This window comes from Vanellus vanellus, assembly GCF_965231255.1.
Source record: "Vanellus vanellus genome assembly, chromosome: 1".
Classification (NCBI taxonomy): domain Eukaryota; kingdom Metazoa; phylum Chordata; class Aves; order Charadriiformes; family Charadriidae; genus Vanellus; species Vanellus vanellus.
Window position 1 is genome coordinate 202,964,596 of NC_138905.1, and position 20,380 is coordinate 202,984,975.

Sequence of the window (20,380 nt, forward strand, 5' to 3'; positions counted from 1 at the left end):
CAGCCAGCTGCTGAAAACCAGAATAGAGCCGCAGAAAAATCATGTTGTATCTGCCAAGTTTCTATTCCTACACACCACTGTTGCAAAAAGGTTACTGAATTGTCTACTAATCTAGTACGGCAATTAATCTAACCTAGTAGAGGAATAATAATATTCTTACACGCAGAAGAAATGTCACTAGCCTCTCATGGAAGCTTTGCCCACTTACACAAAATCTGAATTTTGGCCTATGGCTGTCAGGCTGACTTCAGTTGGGAGGCAGGTGTCAACATTTAGGCAAAATAATCAGTAAGAAACTAATTTCAATGTATCTCAATGGTCTGTGAGGCTATACAGTTCCAATAATGAATTCCTGACCCTGACATTAAATGATATCATTTAATTCCTTAATTCAGCTACTTACAAGAGTTCTTATCGTTCCTTCTCACAGAAAGTCACTTTTTATCACTTGACTTTTCATAAGTCTGATGATCAAAAATTCAGTCTATTGTAAAGACTGTACGCAGCTATTAAGGTCTCTATCTTAACAGCATGCTGTAACATCTTGCTACAACTCAGGAACATTCATTCTCTACACAACCAGATGCAACTTACATACCACAGCTTTTCTTGGGGTATGAACCATATCCATACAGTTTACTGTATGCCACAGTTCACCCCAAAAGCAAAGTAAACCAATCCAATTAAAAATCACCTTTAAGTGATTTTAAAGTACTCTTAAGTACTTTTTTTTTTTTTTTTACATTGCAACCGAGGCAGTCTAATAGCTCAACTATACCCACTCAAAAGGGCTGAAAAATGCTAGAAAAGCAGAAGTAACCCAAAATTTTAAGGGTTGCAATTTAAGCCACCTTTAAGCTAAATCTGACTGCTGCTGCTGCAGTCCAGTCTCAATTTGTGTAGTGAATAACATATACTGTGTATGGACAGAAACCGACCTATGTGAGTAGAACTCCACCTTAGGGAAAAAAAAAAAAAAAAAACAACAAACCCACAACACGGAGTTGTAGGGCCCTTCTGGGTCATCAGATATAAAATTCTTACCACAGGCAACCACACAATAAAACCATTTTTGTTGAACATTGTTACTATAAACATTTATTATTTTTGGTTTGGTGGGGTTTTTTTTGTTTGTTTTATTTTGGGTTTTTTTTTTTTTCCTCCTTGTATCATTTCTGAGGGATATCTACTCATGAACCCTAGCGTTTTATGCTCAGGTATGCCTCAGATATGTGGTGGTTTTGATTTACTGTCAACTTTCACATCTCTAACAAAAGTTTTAACACTTCTGAAGGTATACCTAGTCATCAGGTCCACAGACTGATTTTGTTATGCTATCATGTGGCACAGTTGTTTCTGCAACCACACACATAGCCAGACAAAAGTTGATCCAGCTGACAGAGACTTTCCTGCTGGAGTCCTTTCCAGCCAGATCAGTTCCCCAAAACATAAAATGTCTGTGCAACAAGACTAACAACTATGCCTGAACATAACAAGGTTGGTGCCACAGCTCTGAACTTCAGCATAGAGATTATTTAGCAGATAGTAGTGACAAGCTAATAGCCACAGACTGAACTGCATTACCCTGAGAGCAAACACTGTGTAAAACACTCAAAAATGCACATGCTAACTGACAATGAAGCAAACAGCAACAGACTGAATATTAAAGCATATGTATATCCACTGGTCACTATCAGCATGGTATGTGAACCTTTAAAGACTTTAAGCAAACCTAACATACTACATTAAGGCCACAATGACAATTATTTCATCAGTCTACCAGCTTCATCACAAATCATGCTAGTGAGTTCAACACAAATACTTGCCTACTTCAGGCTAAACTCAACTGCAAGTACTCACAACACCAAAGTAAAACAAAGGCCTTTTTTAAAATATTATAGATGTTAATTATAAATATTATCCAAGAGTCTAAATAAGATTTAACATTAATGCATCAATATATTTATATCACTGTTTTTTCAGAACACAAGTAAGAGCTTTCAGGAACAGGATACTAAGTTTAGGTCCACAAATCTAATCTATCCACTTTCTGAGTTCCATCGTTAGAAGAGTCCGAGATCTCATTACTTCAGCCTAGAGATACTACTCCAGAATTCATTTTCCAGTAGGTTTGGAGCTGCTTCAAATTTCATTCTTTCCCCAGATTTTCAAAGCAGTGGTACAGACTGAAAAAATTAGCTTACTAAAAGTAATGCCCAAAATGTATTTGTCACACAGATTTCAGGGATTTTAAGAGAAAAGCATATGCACACAAAGACCTGTAACTAAAAACAGTAAAAACACAAGATCTACACAGTGAAGGAAATAATTCTGAAGCAGTTGGGTTAGTAAGTCTTGGTCTTATTCAAAAGGCAAACTATTTGCACACAAACTAAAGCTTACTAGAAAACATGCAAACTTCAGTATCTCCTCAGCATCTTAACTGCACTGCAGCCACCAGGGTTACATGCAAATGCTGACATCTGGTTTCCAACTGATGTTTCCAGGAAAACTTTAACTATCTTTACTTAACACAGCCTCTTCCTTGGGTCTTCCTACTCAACCAGTGCTAAGAACTGCTCCCCTGTAAACATGAACAGACTAACAATTCAGGGTCAATCTCAAACTTGCTTCTATTAATGGTCAATCTTGAATGCAAGTGTATCCACACCAAGCACCTATCATTTTCAAGATTACTCATAGGGCAATAACCAGCATTTGACATAGCAAGTCACAGCAAATCAAAATAATGTTGGCTAACTATGTACAAGTTTTAGCGCAGCCATACTGACATGTATCCCCCACCCTCCCTTATACACACGCACACTTTCAGTGTATTTCATGGCTGTTTAATCATGAAAAGGTGCTGATCAAGAACCCAGCACCGCTTCTAGCCTTAAAAGCCATTACATAAAATGTGGTAGACAGCAAGTTTTATCTCCCTACTACTCAAGCAGCAACATACTGCTTAAGGGTATCCTTTACTATAAGTGGAATAGAAAGGTGAAACAAGACAAAGAACCAAAAGACCCACAGAAGATTTTATATCTAAATACTTATCTATTACTTATAGCCAAATGCCTATCTATTTCCAGGAAAGTAGGTAACACTAGACCACAGCAACAGACTTGAAAGATGACCTAAGTGGAAAGGGAGCACTACAGTAACAGTAGAGAAGCACTATGCTAAAGATATGAAAACAGTAAAAGGGCAAGTAAAACACTGGAAAGTAAAAATAAATAGTAGAAAGTGGCCTTAATACAGCATGCAAAGAGGCCAAATTGTCGTTTGACATATCTTAATTTTAAAAACGTAATGCTTAGTAGGAAAAAAAAAATACATACTGAATGGCTAGATCAGAAACAAACGTGAGAACAGTAAAATTATTTAGAAGTCTGGACTGGGCAATGGAATATAGACCACTAATAAATGTCAGTGGGTTACAACACACATTTCAGAAACATGCGTTCCTCTTCCTCCACAGGGACCAATGAAGATTAATTGAGAATTCAAATCTATGAAGTCCCTAGATTTTGCTAGCATTCAAGAAGTTACATTGAGATAGCAATACACAAAATGTATAATCCTTTTAAAACAGCATTTAATTATTACAGGTTCTAGGAAGCAGGGTTGGAAGTACTCCATTAACAGACGTATTACAGCAAATACTACAAATTTAGCATAGATACTAATGAGAAGAGGCTCTATAACTAAACTTCTCTTTCATAAGAGGTATAGTTACATTGGCTATATTTTTGATATATCTGTATCATGATTAGTGGCTATACTAATTTGTAACAACGTATTATACACAAGTAGCATGTAATCTTTCAAATTTGTAAAGTGACAAGAAATTAGGGGTACAGCCAATAACAAATAAACCAATCTAATCTGAAAAAAAAAAAAAAACACACAGGAAAGACAAAGAGAAATCTCAAATGCAAGAGGATAAGCTCTACTAGATCTAATGCATCCTGTAGAACTACATGTTCAAAAAACAAATAAATTAACTACAGTAATGCTGATTCTGTTAACACATTAACCTTCCCTTTTAAAATACACTTTTTAAAAGTCAGTACATTTAACGTAATTTTAAGAAGCAGATTTTAAACAGTATTTAATGAATTTACATTTTATTAATAATTTTATCAAAACAGCACAAATTTTTATTTTTGTGTTGGGGGGGGGAAAGTGTTCAAATTAACTTACAGTGAAGCACTACCTATCAATGGAGAGCATCCTCCTGGTCACTGAATGATATCAGACTTAGCTGATGTTGGAAGGAACCTCTGGATATCACCTTATCAAAACCACCCCAGCTCAAGGCAGTGACAAATTAGAAATGAGATCCATCCTTGAAGTTAAGTCAGGTTATTAGGGTCATATCCAACAGAGTTTTGCATACAAGAATACAGATTTCCCAGCCTCTCTGAACACCTTCTTCCAGTGTTTGATTACCTTAGCTATTCAGAATTCTCCTTGTAGCAATTTATGTCCATTACCTGTCAGCCTATCAAAGTCCATCCCCGAGAATCATAGAATGGTTTAGGTTGGAAAGGATCTCGAAGATCACTGAGTTCCAACCCCCCCTGCCATAGCCAGGGACACCTCTCACTAGACCAGGTTGCCGAAGACGACGTCCAGCCTGGCCTTGAACACCTTGAACATCCAGGGATGGGGCCTCAACAACCCTTTCTGGGCTACCTGTTCCAGTATCTTACCACCCTCAAAGTGAAAAATTTCTTCCTAAGGTTTAATCTGAACCTGCCCTCTTCTAGTTCAAAGCCATTCCCCTTCATCCTATTGCTACATGCCTGAGTAAAAAGTCCTTCCCCAGCTCTCCTGTAGGCCCCCTGTAGGTACTGGAAGGCTGCAATAAGATCTCCCCTGAGCCTTCTCTTCTCCAGGCTGAACAGCCCCAACTCTTTCAGCCTCTCCTCATAGGAGAGGTGCTCAAGCCCTCGGATCGTCCTCGTGGTTCTCCTCTGGACACGGTCCAGCAGGTCCATGTCCTTCTTATGTTGGGGACTCCAGAGCTGGATGCAGTACTCCAGGTGGGGGTCTCACGAGAGTGGAGTAGAGGGGCAGAATCACCTCCTTTGACCTGCTGGCCACACTTCTGATGCAGCCCAGGATACAGTTGGCCTTCTGGGCTGTAATCGCACATTGCTGGCTCATGTTGAGCTTCTCGTCAATCAGCACCCTCAGGTCCTTCTCCTCAGGGCTGCTCTCCAGCCATTCCCCGCCAAGCCTATATTTGTGCTTGGGATGGCCCCGACGCAGATGCAAGACCTTGCACTTGGCCTTGCTGAACTGCATGAGGTTGGCTTGGGCCCACCTCTCCAGCCTGTCCAGGTCTCTCTGGATGGCATCCCTCCCCTCCAGCGTGTCTACCTCGCCAAACAGCTTGGTATCATCGGCAAACTTGCTGAAGGTGCACTTGACCCCACTGTCCATGTCACCGACAAAGGTGTTGAACAGTACAGGTCCCAGTACTGACCCCTGAGGAACGCCACTCGTCACTGCTCTCCACTTGGACATCGAGCTGTCTACCACAACTCTTTGAGTGCGACCGTCCAGCCAGTTCTTTATCCACCGAGTGGTCCATTTGTCGAATCCATGTCTCTTCAATTTAGAGACCAGGATATTGTGTGGGACAGTGTCAAACGCTTTGCGCAAATCCAAGTAGATGACATCAGTTGGTCTTCCCTTGTCCACTGCCTCTGTAACCCCTTCGTAAAAGGCTACCAAATTTGTCAGGCATGACTTGCCCTTGGTGAAGCCACGCAGGCTGTCACCAATCACCTCCTTGTTTTCTATGTGCCTCAGCAGAGTTTCCAGGAGGATCTGCTCCATGAGCTTGCCAGGCACAGAGGTGAGACTGACTGGCCTGTAGTTCCCTGGGTCTTATTTCCCTTTTTGAAAATAGGGGTTATGTTTCCCCTTTTCCAGTCAGCAGGAACCTTGCCAGACCTCCACGACTTCTCAAATAAGATAGCTAGTGGCTTAGCAACTTCATCTGCCAGTTCCCTCAGGACCCGCGGATGTATCTCATCAAGTCCCATGGACTTGTGCACCTTCAGATTCCTCAGGTGGTCTCGCACTTGATCTTCACCTACAGTGGGCGGTTCTCCATTTGCCCAATCCTCGCCTTTGCATTCTGTGTCATGGGCAGTGCGGCTGCAGCCCTTGCCAGTGAAGACTGAGGCAAAAAAGTCGTTGAGTACCTCAGCTCTGTCTCTGTCCCAGGTAACCAGTTCTTGCGTTTCCATCTGGAGAGGGCCCACATTTTCCCTAGTCTTTCTTTTCTCACTGACATACTTCAAGAAGGATTTTTTGTTTGTCTTAATGTCCCTGGCCAGATTTAGTTCTATCTGGGCTTTAGCTTGTCTAACCCAATCCCTGGCTGCTCAAACGATTCCTCTTTATACCTCCCAGGCTACCCGCCCCTGTTTCCAGTCCCTACAGGCCTCCTTTTTCCTTCTGGTCATGTCCAGAACCTCCTTGTGCATCCATGCAAGCCTCCTGGCTTTTCTGCCTGCATTCCTCTTTGTAGGGATGCATTGCTCCTGAACCCAGTTTCATCTTCTCTATACTTTCCCACTAATTAGTTGAAGACAGCAGTAACATGTCCCTCCAACCTATTTAGACCGAACACACCCATCCCTATCAGCTTTTCCTTTGTTGTGTGCTCCAGCCCCCTAAGCATCCTCATGGCCCTCCACTGGGCTCACCCCAGTGTATCAGTGTCTTTATTATAAAACGTTCTACCCAAAACTGTACTAAACACTGTAGATGTGATCTCCCAACTATCAAACAATGGGGAACGATTACTGCTCTCAAGCTGATGGCTACAGTCTTGCTTAATTCAGCCTGGTATGCTGTTTGCATTCATCTCTGCAAGGGTGCATTACTCATGTTCAACTTGCTGGCTACCAGGACTACCAGAAGCTGCTTTCTACCCTATCAGTGCCCAGGCTGTACTATTCTCACATATTTTGGAAATGAAGGCACTTTACAAATGTCAACAAGGACTTTTAATGTTATTCTTCATTACTGTTTCCTCCTTCCTCGTTTGGTTTCTTTTTTTTTTTTTTTTAATTTTTATTTTAAACTAGCATACAGTCTACACTTATATATGTACAGCTCGTGAAAAAAGTAACTGCACAGATAACTGGTAGCCATCATGCCCAATGGCACACCCCTATTTCTCAGTGCCTGATTGCCCAAATCTTTTTCACTAATGCTTTTAAAATCCTTTCTTTTTACTTTTGCACGTGCTTAGAAAGAGGAAAAACTGTCATGCCATAGTTTGTAAGTGAACAAGAAGTTTGTAGACAGTCCATTTTCCTTGTCTTTAGCAATAACGAACATCAGCTAGTAGTCTCAACCAGATTTTTCATCCTTGAGAAACACCTGAGTATTATCTAACAACCTAGTATTTTTGGCCCAGTATGGACAAGGTTCTTCAACACAATTTAATTGCAGTGATCAGCATTCAATGCACCTAGTAATTCAGAACAAGGAAAACCGAATTTAAGAGAGTACATTAATACTATGCTACGTATAGGAGGGAAACCCATGCAGACTATGACCAAGTAAACAGCCAATGAAAGTACAATATAACAAAGGAAAGAGAATCATAACACCGTAAACAAAGTGAAATGAAAAAAGGAAGGGGAAGGAAAAAAATTAAATGGTCATGCAACCAAACATATATGCTTATTTGAATTTAACCTCATTACAAATACACTATATAACATTTGTTCTAAGCCAATATTTTGTCTTTTGAGTCCGAATCTGCAACTGGAATAAAGACCTGCAGAACATTAAGTGTATTCCAAGCCTAAAAAAAAAAAAAAAAACCAAAAACAAACAAACAAACAAAAACTAAAAAAAAACCCAAACAAACAAAGAAACATTTAACTTTGCTAGTGGGGACCTTTTCAAATTCTCTTTAAACTTTTGCCTAAAAAGAATAAAGTGATGCCTCAGTAAGTTATTTCAACTCTTTGTTAACCCAGTTCTTAAGTTATCCTATCCACTGAAAGGCTATACACTGTTCCCTGTCTGAATTTGTATAGCTCAGGCAATAATCAGCACTCAGAAATTAAGCCTTTAACACTGGGGGGAGGGGGACACCCTATTACCTAATATGTTACAGGGCGCATAGTCTCTCCTTGACCAGGATTAGGTTGCACCCTAATCTATTCTCTTAATTGAGGACTAAGACTGAGTTTCTAAAATCTGTTAATAGAAAGCATGTTTTCCACTCCTTCTTAAGTTATTCTTATAGATCTTCTCTGAACTCTCCAATTCTTTTTAATTATTAAAAAAATGCTGGACTTAGTCCAGATCATAACTGCTGTACTACACAATATTAGTCAGACAATCTCAGTATTTCTAGTTGTTAATTCTTTGGACAGAAGTATACATAACGATGGCCAAACACAGTTACAATGGCAATAACTCCAAGATACATCCAACACTTGTGTCCAGTAAGAAGCAAACAACCAACCTTTGCTGCACTCTCCATTTTCTGTCATTTCTAAATTACAATTATTTTTATAAATATTACAGCGAACTTATCTGGCCTTTCTAGATACTACTTGGTTTCTTTAATGAGCCACCATCTACCAGAACAAAACCTCACCTTCTGAATGAACATTTTTCAAAAACAACAAAATCACCACTATCAAAACAAAATAAACAAAATCCCCCAAAACCCACGCATACAGAAATATTAGCTATTAACTCAAAAGATGTCTGGTAAATTCTTCCAGCTTAGTAAGAGTTCTTAAACATATATAGGTTGGTATATTAATCGATTCTTGCTCAAACAAAATCGTGACGTTATTTCAGGTATAACAGAACACTAGGTCTTCTTCCCCTTTCCACACACACACTTAAACAAAAAGATAAAAGAAAAAAGACACCGATACCACACCCATATATTGCAACTCTTATCACATGCTCCTAGGAGCCAAAATTACAAACCACATTATGCTACCCACCATACAAACACAGAATAAGACTGTTCAAAGAGCAAACAAGCTAAACATAAGTGACAACAGATGGAGAGACACAAAAAGGAGAACACAAGGAAACGGCACCATCATAAAGAATGGTTAGAATTAGTTCTTGATCTACAGATAGTGTGAGTCCCAGAGTGACAGGAAAGGTGGTGGTTTGGTTTTAGTAGGCTTTTTTTCCTAACATTAGCTCCTTTTGGATTACTAAATTTAAAGGCTGTGTGCAGGGAACTTGTCCAAGCAGGAGGAGCACCACAGGAGAACAAACAGAAGTGTTCCATCACACAAGAACAAACAGAAGTGTACAACTGTCCATGATGTCACCTTCTAAACAACATTTAAATCTCATTAATAACAACAAAAAAGATAGATAATACCTTCACAGCTAAAGCCCAACTTAAATTTAAAGGCAAGTAACCCATTACTTTTACAGCCATAAAATATAAGATGCAAAAAGACTAGACAGTTAGAGCAGAAGACAAGATAAGCACTCGTTAAGGATTCTAAACCCGTATCAACAGAGCAGGAACATTTTTACCAGAACCGTAAGAAAAACTGTTACCACAAGATACAGACACCAAAGGCAAGGTATGAGATTTAGTCATGTGATTTATTACATAACCATATAACGAACACTTAATTGTTTATTAACAATTAAGACACAGATTACTATATGTGGAAGAAATCTGCAGTCTGTTAGAAGAATAGTGTGTGCTGTGTCTAAAACAAGGGCTAGATTATTGACTTAAACCAAAGATCTCATGACAACACTGTCCACAAGTGACAGCACAGAGAGTTTTCATTTTGGGGTGGAAGGATTGCCTTTGAGATAGTAGCCTGAGCTAAAGGTCAGACATCCACAAAGAGAAGTCAGAAGCACAAACTTGAGATTTAGCTGCTATAGAAGGCATCAAGTCTGGAAGAGAGACAGACTTGAAGGTCATCCATGCAGACATGATAGCTGAGTTTATGAATGAGACTAACAAAACAACTTTTACAGAAATTTGATGCAGTAACAGGGGTAAATGCCAAACTGGAGAAGACTTATGGGGATCCAAAGAAAAGGAACTCCAGAAAGAAGTAAGGTTTTCACCAAGGTCAAGGAGAGAGAAAAAAAAAAAAAGAAAAAAGGATAGTTGCATCATGAGTGTACTTTTGTTTAAAGTTCAGTACTGTTCTATTGCACAGAGAAGCCTAAAGGAACACAAGATGCCAATATGCTTCCAACAAAAGTATGCAGGAGGAAAACAAAGAGATCCATGTTTCTAAGAGTCACTGAGACATAACCGGACTAAATTAGAAAATTGTGCATATAGTTATTCTATACGTTATGCCCAATTTTATAGAATCACAGAATCACAGAATCATCAGAGTTGGAAGGGACCTCTAGAGATCATCTAGTCCAACTCCCCTGCTAAAGCAGGATTGCCCAGAGCACATTACTCAGGACTGCATCCAGGCGGGTCTTGAAAATCTCCAGGGAAGGGGACTCCACAACCTCCCTGGGCAGCCTGTTCCAGTGCTCTGTCACCCTCACCGTAAAGAACTGTTTCCGTGTATTTGAACGGAACTTCCTGTGTTCTAACTTGTGCCCATTGCCCCTCGTCCTGTCACTGGGAACCATTGAAAAGAGCCTGGCTCCATCCTCCTTCAACCCACCCTTTAGATACTTGTATGCCATAATAAGGTCTCCCCTCAGCCTTCTCTTCTCCAGGCTAAAGAGTCCCAGCTCTCTCAGCCTTTCCTCATAAGGCAGATGCTCCAAGCCCTTAATCATCTGAGTTGCTCTTCGCTGGACTCGCTCCAGCAGTTCCCTGTCCCTCTTGAACTGGGGAGCCCAAAATTGGACACAGTATTCCAGTTGTGGCCTCACCAGTGCCGAGTAGAGGGGGAGAATGACCTCCCTCGACCTACTGGCCACACTCTTCCCTATGCAGCCCAGGATTCCATTGGCCTTTTTGGCAACAAGGGCACATTGCTGGGCCATGGATAATTTACTGTCTACCACAACCCCCAGATCCTTCTCCTCCAAGCTGCTTCCCAGCAGGTCCGCCCCTAACCTGTACTGGTGCCTAGCATTCTTCCTCCCCAGGTGCAGGACCTTGCACTTGGTTTTGTTGAACCTCATTAGGTTCTTCTCTGCCCAGCTCTCCAGTCTGTCCAGGTCACGCTGGATGGCAGCACGGCCCTCTGGGGTGTCAGCCACCCCACCCAGTTTGGTATCATCAGCAAACTTGCTGAGGATACACTCTGTCCCCTCATCCAGGTCATTAATGAATATATTGAACAAAATTGGACCAAGTATTGACCCCTGGGGGACACCACTGGTTACAGGCCTCCAACTAGACTCTGTGCCGCTGATCACAACCCTCCGAGTTCTGTCCCGCAGCCAACTCTCAATCCACCTCACTGTCACCTCATCTAGCCCATACTTCCTCAGCTTCCTAATGAGGATGTCATGGGAGACAGTGTCAAAAGCCTTGCTAACGTCAAGGTAGATGACATCCATGACTCTCCCCTCATCCAGCCAACCAGTTATAACATCATAGAAAGCTATCAGATTGGTCAAGCATGATTTACCCTTGGTAAATCCATGTTGACCACTTCCAATAACTTCCTGTTCCTCAACGTGTTTGGAGATGACATCCAGAATGAGTCGCTCCAATACCTTCCCAGGGACAGAGGTTAGACTAACCGGTCTGTAGTTCCCTGGGTCCTCCTTCTTGCCTTTTTTGAAGATTGGAGTGATGTCGGCCTTCCTCCAGTCCTCAGGCACCTCTCCTGTTCTCCATGACCGTTCAAACACGATGGAGAGCGGTCTAGCAATAACATCCGCCAGCTCTCTCAGCACTCGCGGATGCATGCCATCAGGGCCCATGGACTTGTGAATGTCCAGCTTGGCCAAGTGGTCTCTGACACGGTCCTCCTCAATTGAGGGAAAATCTTCCTCTCTCCAGACCTTCCCCTTTGCCTTCAGAGTGTGGGATTCATGAGGGACAGCTTTAGCAGTGAAGACCGAAGAAAAGAAGGCATTCAGTAACTCTGCCTTCTCTGCGTCCTCCACCACTAGGGCACCTGTCTCATTCACCAGTGGGCCTACATTTTCCCTAGTCTTCCTTTTTCTATTGATATATTCAAAGAACCTTTTCTTATTGTCGTTAACTGCACCTTTTCTTATTGTCTTTAACTGAATATTGATATATTCAAAGAACCTTTTCTTATTGTCTTTTACCATCTTCTTTCAATGCCATCTTTCACAACAAAAGAATTGAGGAAACTGCATGTAGAAACCGATACAAACTCTTCCATAATGCCACTGTCCTCTCCTGATGATCCATTTTCTTTGCCAGTGTGCCAAGATTGGTGAGCTACAGCACAAGTATCTAAGCAGTTGTTGTCCTACCAGTTAACAGTGTGTGATCGAGTGTACATCACTACTTTGCACAATCTATTAAACGTGGGAATGGTGGAATTAAGATGACACCCTTCTTAGCACATGTCAGTAAGTATTAAAACTAATGAGCAGGGACTATGCCTCGATAGACTTTTGTACAGCACTAGGCACACAAATTTAGGTATGTCCTGGTTTGAGGTAAAACAGAACCAATTTTCTGTTCAGTAATTTTACTTTGCAGCTAAGCCTCTTCTAACTAACTGAACTCTCTGAAATTAACAGCATATTGTGGAGATACTGTTTGTTCTCAAAATGATAAGACCTGATTAGCTGCAATTCATGCCAAGGAATGGTATGCAGAAAGGCTCTAGCCTCTGTCAGCTGACATTCAGTGGCCAGTTCAGCCCAAACCACAACAAGGTATTATGGCTTTCAGAAGTTTGTATCACTCTAATGGAAGGATTCTGATAGTCTAATAAGAGTTATGGAAAAATGTTTATGAACCTTATTGTAGAGTTAAGTTCATGTATTTTAGGTAAAGCGGTACCATTTAAGTGTTAAGTATTTGAGATCTAAAAGTATTCTTTCTGCACAACAGCAATGCATGATTAAGTAGTCTCATCTAAGACAAACTCAAACAAAGCAAACAAAACACCCACCACAATCATCTTATGCTACTGACACTCAGTATGGTCAGGGAGAGCATCGGTAATGCCTAAGTACATTTCAAGCCATTACTAAAGATACTCTGTCTGGAGCACTGAACACTTGCTTCTGCACCCCTGCCTCAGTGATGAACCCCTGCCACCCTCATCAGATTATTCTCCAGTGACTGATGATGGAAGGGGCAAAGAAGGAAGTTCAGGTGAAGGTAGCTCCAAAAAGTTTGGGAAACAGAGAAAGATAGAGTGCTTAAGATTTAGGACAAACTTACAAAGCATAAACACCTTCCCAACACAGAGCAGCTTGAAAAATACATTGGTGGAAATCATGTCACTGGAGACCATCAGTTGACCAGAAAACTGAATAATCTCTGTTAATTTTATGTTGGATTAGTAAAATCTGAATTTGCTGTATTATAAGCATTCATTGAAATAATTTTGTTCTGATAGCAAACAGGAGTAAGGAAACAATGTTCATCATTGACATGTCCAATCCATGATATACTTCAGGTGAAGGCAGGAGAATCCCTTAGTGAAGGGATTCTCCTAAGAGAATCACTAAGAATTCACTAAGAGGATCCCTTAGTGAAGGGACCCTTGGGGTCCTGGTGGACAGCAGGATGACCATGAGCCAGCACTGTGCCCTTGTGGCCAAGAAGGCCAATGGCATCCTGGGCTGTATTAGAAGGGGGGTGGTTAGCAGATCGAGAGAGGTCCTCCTTCCCCTCTACTCTGCCCTGGTGAGACCGCATCTGGAATATTGTGTCCAGTTCTGGGCCCCTCAGTTCAAGAAGGACAGAGAGCTGCTGGAGAGAGTCCAGCGTAGGGCAACTAAGATGATTAAGGGAGTGGAGCATCTCCCTTATGAGGAAAGACTGAGGGAGCTGGGTCTCTTTAGTTTGGAGAAGAGGAGACTGAGGGGTGATCTTATTAGCGTTTATAAATATATAAAAGGGGAATGTCATGAGGATGGAGCCAGGCTCTTCTCAGTAGCAACCAATGATAGGACAAGGGGTAATGGATTCAAGCTGGAACACAAGAGGTTCCACTTAAATGTGAGAAGAAACTTCTTCTCAGTGAGGGTGACAGAGCACTGGAACAGGCTGCCCAGGGAGGTTGTGGAGTCTCCTTCTCTGGAGACATTCAAAACTTGCCTGGACGCCTTCCTGTGCAACCTCATCTAGGTGTTCCTGCTCCGACAGGGGGATTGGACTAGATGATCTTTTGAGGTCCCTTCCAATCCCTAGCATACTGTGATACTGTGAACAGCTTCTGATTTAACCTGTCTATAAAGTACAGTTGTTGATCTCATCCATTGCATGTGTTGATGTTCTCATCCATACAGACATACAGTCAGATTTTGTGTGTGTGTGAATCCTATTGAACAGCAGTGGCACAGAGTTTCACACAATAAATACGGGTTTTGTCTTTAAATTTATACTTTCTGGAAACTCACAGAAGACAAAAGCCTTAAATTGCCAAAATAGTTTAAGTATAAATAAGTGGTGTTGAAATCATAGCACCGTTTAGGTGGAAAAGACTCTTAAGATCATTGTGTCTGACCATTAATCTTACACTGCCAATTCCACCACTAAACCATGTCCCTAAGCACCACATCTACACATCTTTCAAACACCTCCAGGGATGATCACTCAACCACTTCTCTGGGCAGCCTGTTCACATGCTTGATAACCCTTTCAGTGAAGAAATTTTTCCTCATATCCAATCTAAACCTCCCCTGGTACAACTTGAGGCCATTTCCTCTAGTCCTATCGCTTGTTACTTGGGAGGACAGACCAACCCCCACCTTGCTACAACCTCCTTTCAGGTAGTTGTAGAGAGTGATAAGGTCTCCCCTCAGGCTCCGTTTCTCCAGGCTAAACAACCCCAGTTCCTTCAGCCACTCCTCATAGGACTTGTGCTCTACACCCCTCACCAGCTTCGTTGCTCTTCTTTGAACTTGCTCCAGCACCCCAATGCCTTTCTTGTCATGAGGGGCCCAAAACTGAACACAGTATTCAAGGTGTGGCCTCACCAGTGCTGAGTACAGAGATATGATCGCTTCCCTAGTCCTGCTGGCCACACTATTCTTGATACAAGCCAGGATGCTGTTGGCCTTCTTGGCCACCTGGGCACACTACTGGCTCATATTCAGCCAAGCCAACCAGAGCAGCAATGAATACTCCTTAGCCATTGCAGTGGGGGTAAGGAATGAAGAACCACAAAGCAACAAAGACAAGGCTTGTTGATGCAGTAGAAACCACAGAAGCACCTGAGAACAGTCACATCGGGATTAGGGCTTTCCCCCAAAAAAGGCAGCGGGATCAATGACGCAACTGAAGTGCCTCTACACCAATGCAAGTGGCATGGGCAACACTGTGCAGCTGGAAAACTACAATATAAAATCAATATAGTCAAACTTAACTGAAGAGGACATACCATGCAACTGCTTTCCAGAAGTTTGACACTGCTCCCTTCTATATAAAATTTCTTTTAAGTACAAAACGCTACATGACAAACTTACAAATCTTGGTCCAAAATGAAGAATTTTAATACTAGCATGTAATGGAACAGATCATTCATATATCAATTTAGAATCTACTGGCAGCCATACTTGCCAGCAGCACATAGGGTAGGCTACACGTATGGTAGAAAAGCTAAGTTTCCTCTCAACTCTAACCTGTGAGAAACTGTTATTCTCCTGACCATTCACCTAGTAAGATTAAATCACTGAAACAAAGTTAAAGTTAAAAAGAAGTTGAAAAAAAAGCCCTTTCAACTGTTGAGTTAAACTCAACAATTTCAGCAGACAATAAAACTGCTGTAGCATACAGGGCTTTGAGAGCCTTATGAGGCAAGTATTACCTCAAACTTCTCAGAAGGGGCAGCTAGTCTTTTGAACTCTTCTGAACTTCAAATTTCAATCCCTTCTCACAGCTACGTTGAGTTCATTGTTATTGGTGATGTACACATTCTTCCAGAAAAAGGAAATAGTTCTCCACAAACAGTGGATTTTCCACTAGTAACAATACTTGATAAAGATTCTTCACAGAACTGTTCATTCTCCTTTTGTTGCAGAGGGTATCAATAGGTTGCAAACTCCAACACAAGACAACAGAACTTCAGTAATTCTGCATTTAGTCCTCAAAACCAAAATGAAATCTACTAAAGCAATGCACAATTGCTCATGGTGCTGCTGGACAAAAAAAAAAAAAAAAAAAAAAAAAAAAAAGGAAAGAAAAGAAAAGAAAAGAAAGCCAGCAAAAATCTGAAAGAGGTTGTATAAGTTTTGGTCCCACATCCCTCCATATACTTGAACAAGCTTTGTAGAAGACAAACTTGCTTTCACTTTTTCACTGGCATTTGTACATTCTTGCTGACACAAATCCCTCTTAGCATATTATTCCAGGTTAAGCAACAGTAGAATGCAATAATATATCTGGGGTCAAAGAGGATTAGTAACAATAAAACAATAAAGCAAATTTCTTAGATACACTAATTAAGACAGTCTTTCATTAGAACAAGTTATTTATTTTAACTACCTAATAACATCTCATCATCACCTTCATTTCATAAATTGTGGCTGAGGAGGTTGGTTGCTAGAGCTAACTTTGCAGCACTAAGCACCGAATACATTCCCTCACCCAACAGCATGGCCTATCACGTGCAACAGGATACACTTTTTACCTCCAGTCATGTGCTGGAGAGAAGACTGTACCACCACCACCGCAGCTGAAGAAAGACAATGTGCCATCTACTAGGATGCTTTTGTGCAAGACATCAGTGTAATTCACAAACCAGCTGGCAACTCCTTACTGAGGTTTACTGAATCTTAGCTATACAGCTGTTCTTGGCAGCATTCTCATTTTTTCATAGGAAGCCACACAAATAATTTTTTCAAACCAGCTTCAGTACACAACATCCTTTCTCACTCCCTTCCAACACAACAGCCTCCCTCCTTCCAAAGCATTATTTGCCTTGATCACTCTTAGAAGTAACTTTTTTAACATGAAGAAGCATCAGAAAAAGCAGAACAGCTGTTCAGACTGGACCGTATAATGAACCAGAAGTAAAATTAGATGGTAGACCTACAGCCAAGACACGGTAAGAGTTAAAAAATTACAATTAAAATTTAAAAATTACAAGTCAAGGTTTAGAACAGACCAGTTTATTAATGGTAACAGGCCATACAAACTCTTAGTGTCTTTCATGAGGCTGGTAATTTCAGAAGCTCAGAAAAAAATCCAAATCTGACACCTTCCTCCTAAGCAGCGAGGTTTCGTAAAGAACCACTTATTCTTTGTATATGTAAGCCGCGGAAAAGTGACAAAGAAAGTTGCCAAGCTCTGCAAATCTGGTAAATTTACCACGTAGAATGGCAAGGGGGAGGGGGATAATAAACATTTAGATAGATGGGGTGGGGAAGACTACAACACCCGAGTCCCCCCCGCAGCCACCGCAGCCAGGCATGGAGCCCCGAGCCGAGGCCGGCGCTGCCTTTTTGTTCTGCCGCCCGGTTGCGCGTCACCCCGGCGGCGGCGGCGCTTCCCGCGCGGCCTCTAGCGGCGGCGGCCGCATCCCGACTCCGGCGCTCCCAAACCAAACCTCCCTCTCTCCCCATGCCCGCCCGCACCGCCCGCCTTTCCCCTTCGCCGCACTACCTTGCGATCTTCAGAATCCCCCGTGCAGCAAAACAAAACAAAAACAAACACCAGTACCATAAGGGGCACAGTCCAGAGCCGAGTTACGCCCCAATCGTACAGACAGGGACTGGTAATCAGCCTCTCCTCAGCCGACCCAACACCCAACAGAGATCACAATCTGCTTTGAAAAACCCACACAGGTGAAGCACCGAAAACGTTCACTGCAAAGAAGATGTGGGTTTCCCCAGTGACCTCCAGCTTTTTGGGGAAGGGGAAAAGCTGACGACTCAGAAGCCCCTCCACGGCGCACAAACCGCCAATGGCGCCCAACAAAACCACCCAAGCGAATCTGCGGTTGTAAACGAGCCAGTCTGGAGGCACAAAGGAGAGACCCTGGAGTATGCTCTGCGAACTGCTGGGTTACTTTAAACCTCCAATTCATCTTCTTAGCTTCAAGATACACAGGACACGGGGATTGGGGGGAAAAAAATTTAAAGATGGCTAAAAGTGTCTTCGTCACAGATTTTAATACACGCTCTAAAACTCTAGAGGGCACCCGAAATATGCCCTCCCCTCCCTCCTGAGCCGGGTAAGGCCAGCAGCGGCAGCAGCCCGTCGTCTGCTTGCCGGAGTTGGTATTGCAGGAGCGATGTCTGCAGCAGCAGCGCCCACCCCGAGGAGGAGCCGCCTCACAGCCATTACTGGGGCTTCGCCCCAGGGCAGCAGCTGCTGGACCCAGGAATTTCCCCACCCGACCCTGGAGGCCCCTCCTTCTACCCCTGCCCTCGGGAGAATAGGGGTGGTGGGATGGTGGGTGTCAAGCCCTCCCTGAGCAGGTCTGAAACAGATACATAAATAGCACTCACAATGGAGCTCCCTCTCTCCTTGTTGGTCTCTGCCAAGGCTGCACCAAACTGGGCTGGAGCCTAAGGGAAAGACGTGGGGTTAACACGGGGCAGCGAGGAGCAGGCAAGCACCCTCCCGCCCTCCCCCTCCCACCCCCCAGCAGCGTTTCCTTTGCCTGGCCAGAGTCGGTACCGCCTGCATCACCCACCGCTTCCCTTTAATCCCAACCCAATAAATAAATAAATAATAAAATAAATAAATACTGCCCTCCCCGGGGGCGTTGGGGTACTCCTCAAGCGGTACTCCTCCACGGCCGCCGCTGAGGGGACAAGGAGCCGCCCCGGGCGCAGCTGCACCGGGGGCTCCTCCGCACGAGTTGGGGGGGGGGGGGGGGGGGGGGACACGACACACAGCAGCGGCGGCCCCCACGGCGGGGAGCAAATATTACCTGCTAACTTGCTTAAGCAGCCCTGAACCGGCGCCCTGGGGGGTCGCAGGGCCCTCAGCGGCAGCGCCTCACTGCCGGGCGAGCGCCTCGGCCCCCCGCACGCTGCCGCCGCAGTTGCCCCCGGTCTCGGGTTTGCCCCCCTGCAGTCGGCCAGCAGCACTGCCGCCTCCTGTCCGTGTCCGCCATTAGAGAGACCCAGCCAAACAATACGGGAGGGGAGCAGCGACGGCGGCAGGATCCGCGGAGCGCCGCGCCGGGCAGGGGAGGGAGGCACCCGCGGGGGGGAGGGGGGGAGGACGGGGGGAGGGAGCGGCGAGGGCCGTGGGTGGGGGGAGGCACTGGGGCAGAACAACAGCCGAGGGCCCGGCGGCGAAGGCAGGGAGGGAGTTAAAATAGGAGGCGCTAAACCAAACCCGGCCCTTCCCCCAAATACCCCTGCCCCCCCCCCAGGGTTGCCCCCGGGCGCCCCCCATTTACCCCCCGCCGTCGCCCACCTCCGGGCCACGATGGTTATCCGCGGGGCTGCCCCCGCTGCTGCCCGCGCCCCCTCCGCCGCCGCCAGAGGTGGCGGCGCGGCGGCGACGACGACGACGACGACACCGTGGGGTACTTAGCCCGGGTAGCCCGGAGGCACAGCGGCTGCTCTCCCATCCCCACCCCAGGGGCAGTTCCGCGCCGCCAACCACCCGCCAGCCCGCCCCAGAGGCGCAGCAGCCCGCACTCCCACCTTACCCGGCTCCCCACCGCTCGCAGGCACGGACAACCTCCCCCCTCCCCCCCGAGGACGCACGCACTCTGCGCTACTCCTCCGGCGTCTCAACTCTAACTCGGTCCAGTCCCGGGCGAAGCGCAGCTGCTAGCGAAGGGGAGGAGGAACCGGGCCAAGCGAGCTCGGGGGAGATCCGCCTCCCTGCCCCGCCATTGGCTCCCCTAGAGGGCGGGCTCTGGCGCTGGGCTAGCGGAGTGGGTGGGCCGCCCATCCGTCAGAGCCGCCCGCAGCCGGTTGACCCTATAAACTGCCAATCTTCCTCCTGGCCATGCCCGGGGTTCTTCCCACTTTGATCCATCAGGTTTGAGGAACCCGGATCGTTGCCCACCGGCTCGTTACCCGGGTCCGAGGGCTGCGCTCCCGCGCATCTCTTTTTGACAGCAGCAACTTGCCGAAGTTTGTGCTGCTGCTGGGCCGGGCCGTGTCGGGCTGTGCCGGCTGCCCTCCTCCGGCCGGCCGCCGGCGGGGAGGTTGCGCTGCCCATCCCAGCCTTGCGCTCGGTCCCTGTGGGCGCCACAGCCCCGGCCGTGGGGCGCGGGCTCACCTCTCCCTTTCCGTCCCCCGCGGCCGAGCGACAGCGTATGGG

The 20,380-nt window shown here is 44.7% G+C and overlaps 1 protein-coding gene across 1 annotated transcript in view; it reads right to left on the minus strand.

Annotated features, from left to right (window-relative positions):
* Positions 1 to 19,829, minus strand: part of ZMYM2 (zinc finger MYM-type containing 2) — a 98,921-nt gene extending 79,092 nt beyond the window's left edge. The window contains exon 1 of the mRNA XM_082483770.1: positions 19,820 to 19,829. The gene's annotated coding sequence lies outside the window, so the exon portion shown is untranslated. The remainder of the gene's footprint in view (positions 1 to 19,819) is intronic.
* Between the last annotated feature and the right edge of the window lie 551 nt (positions 19,830 to 20,380).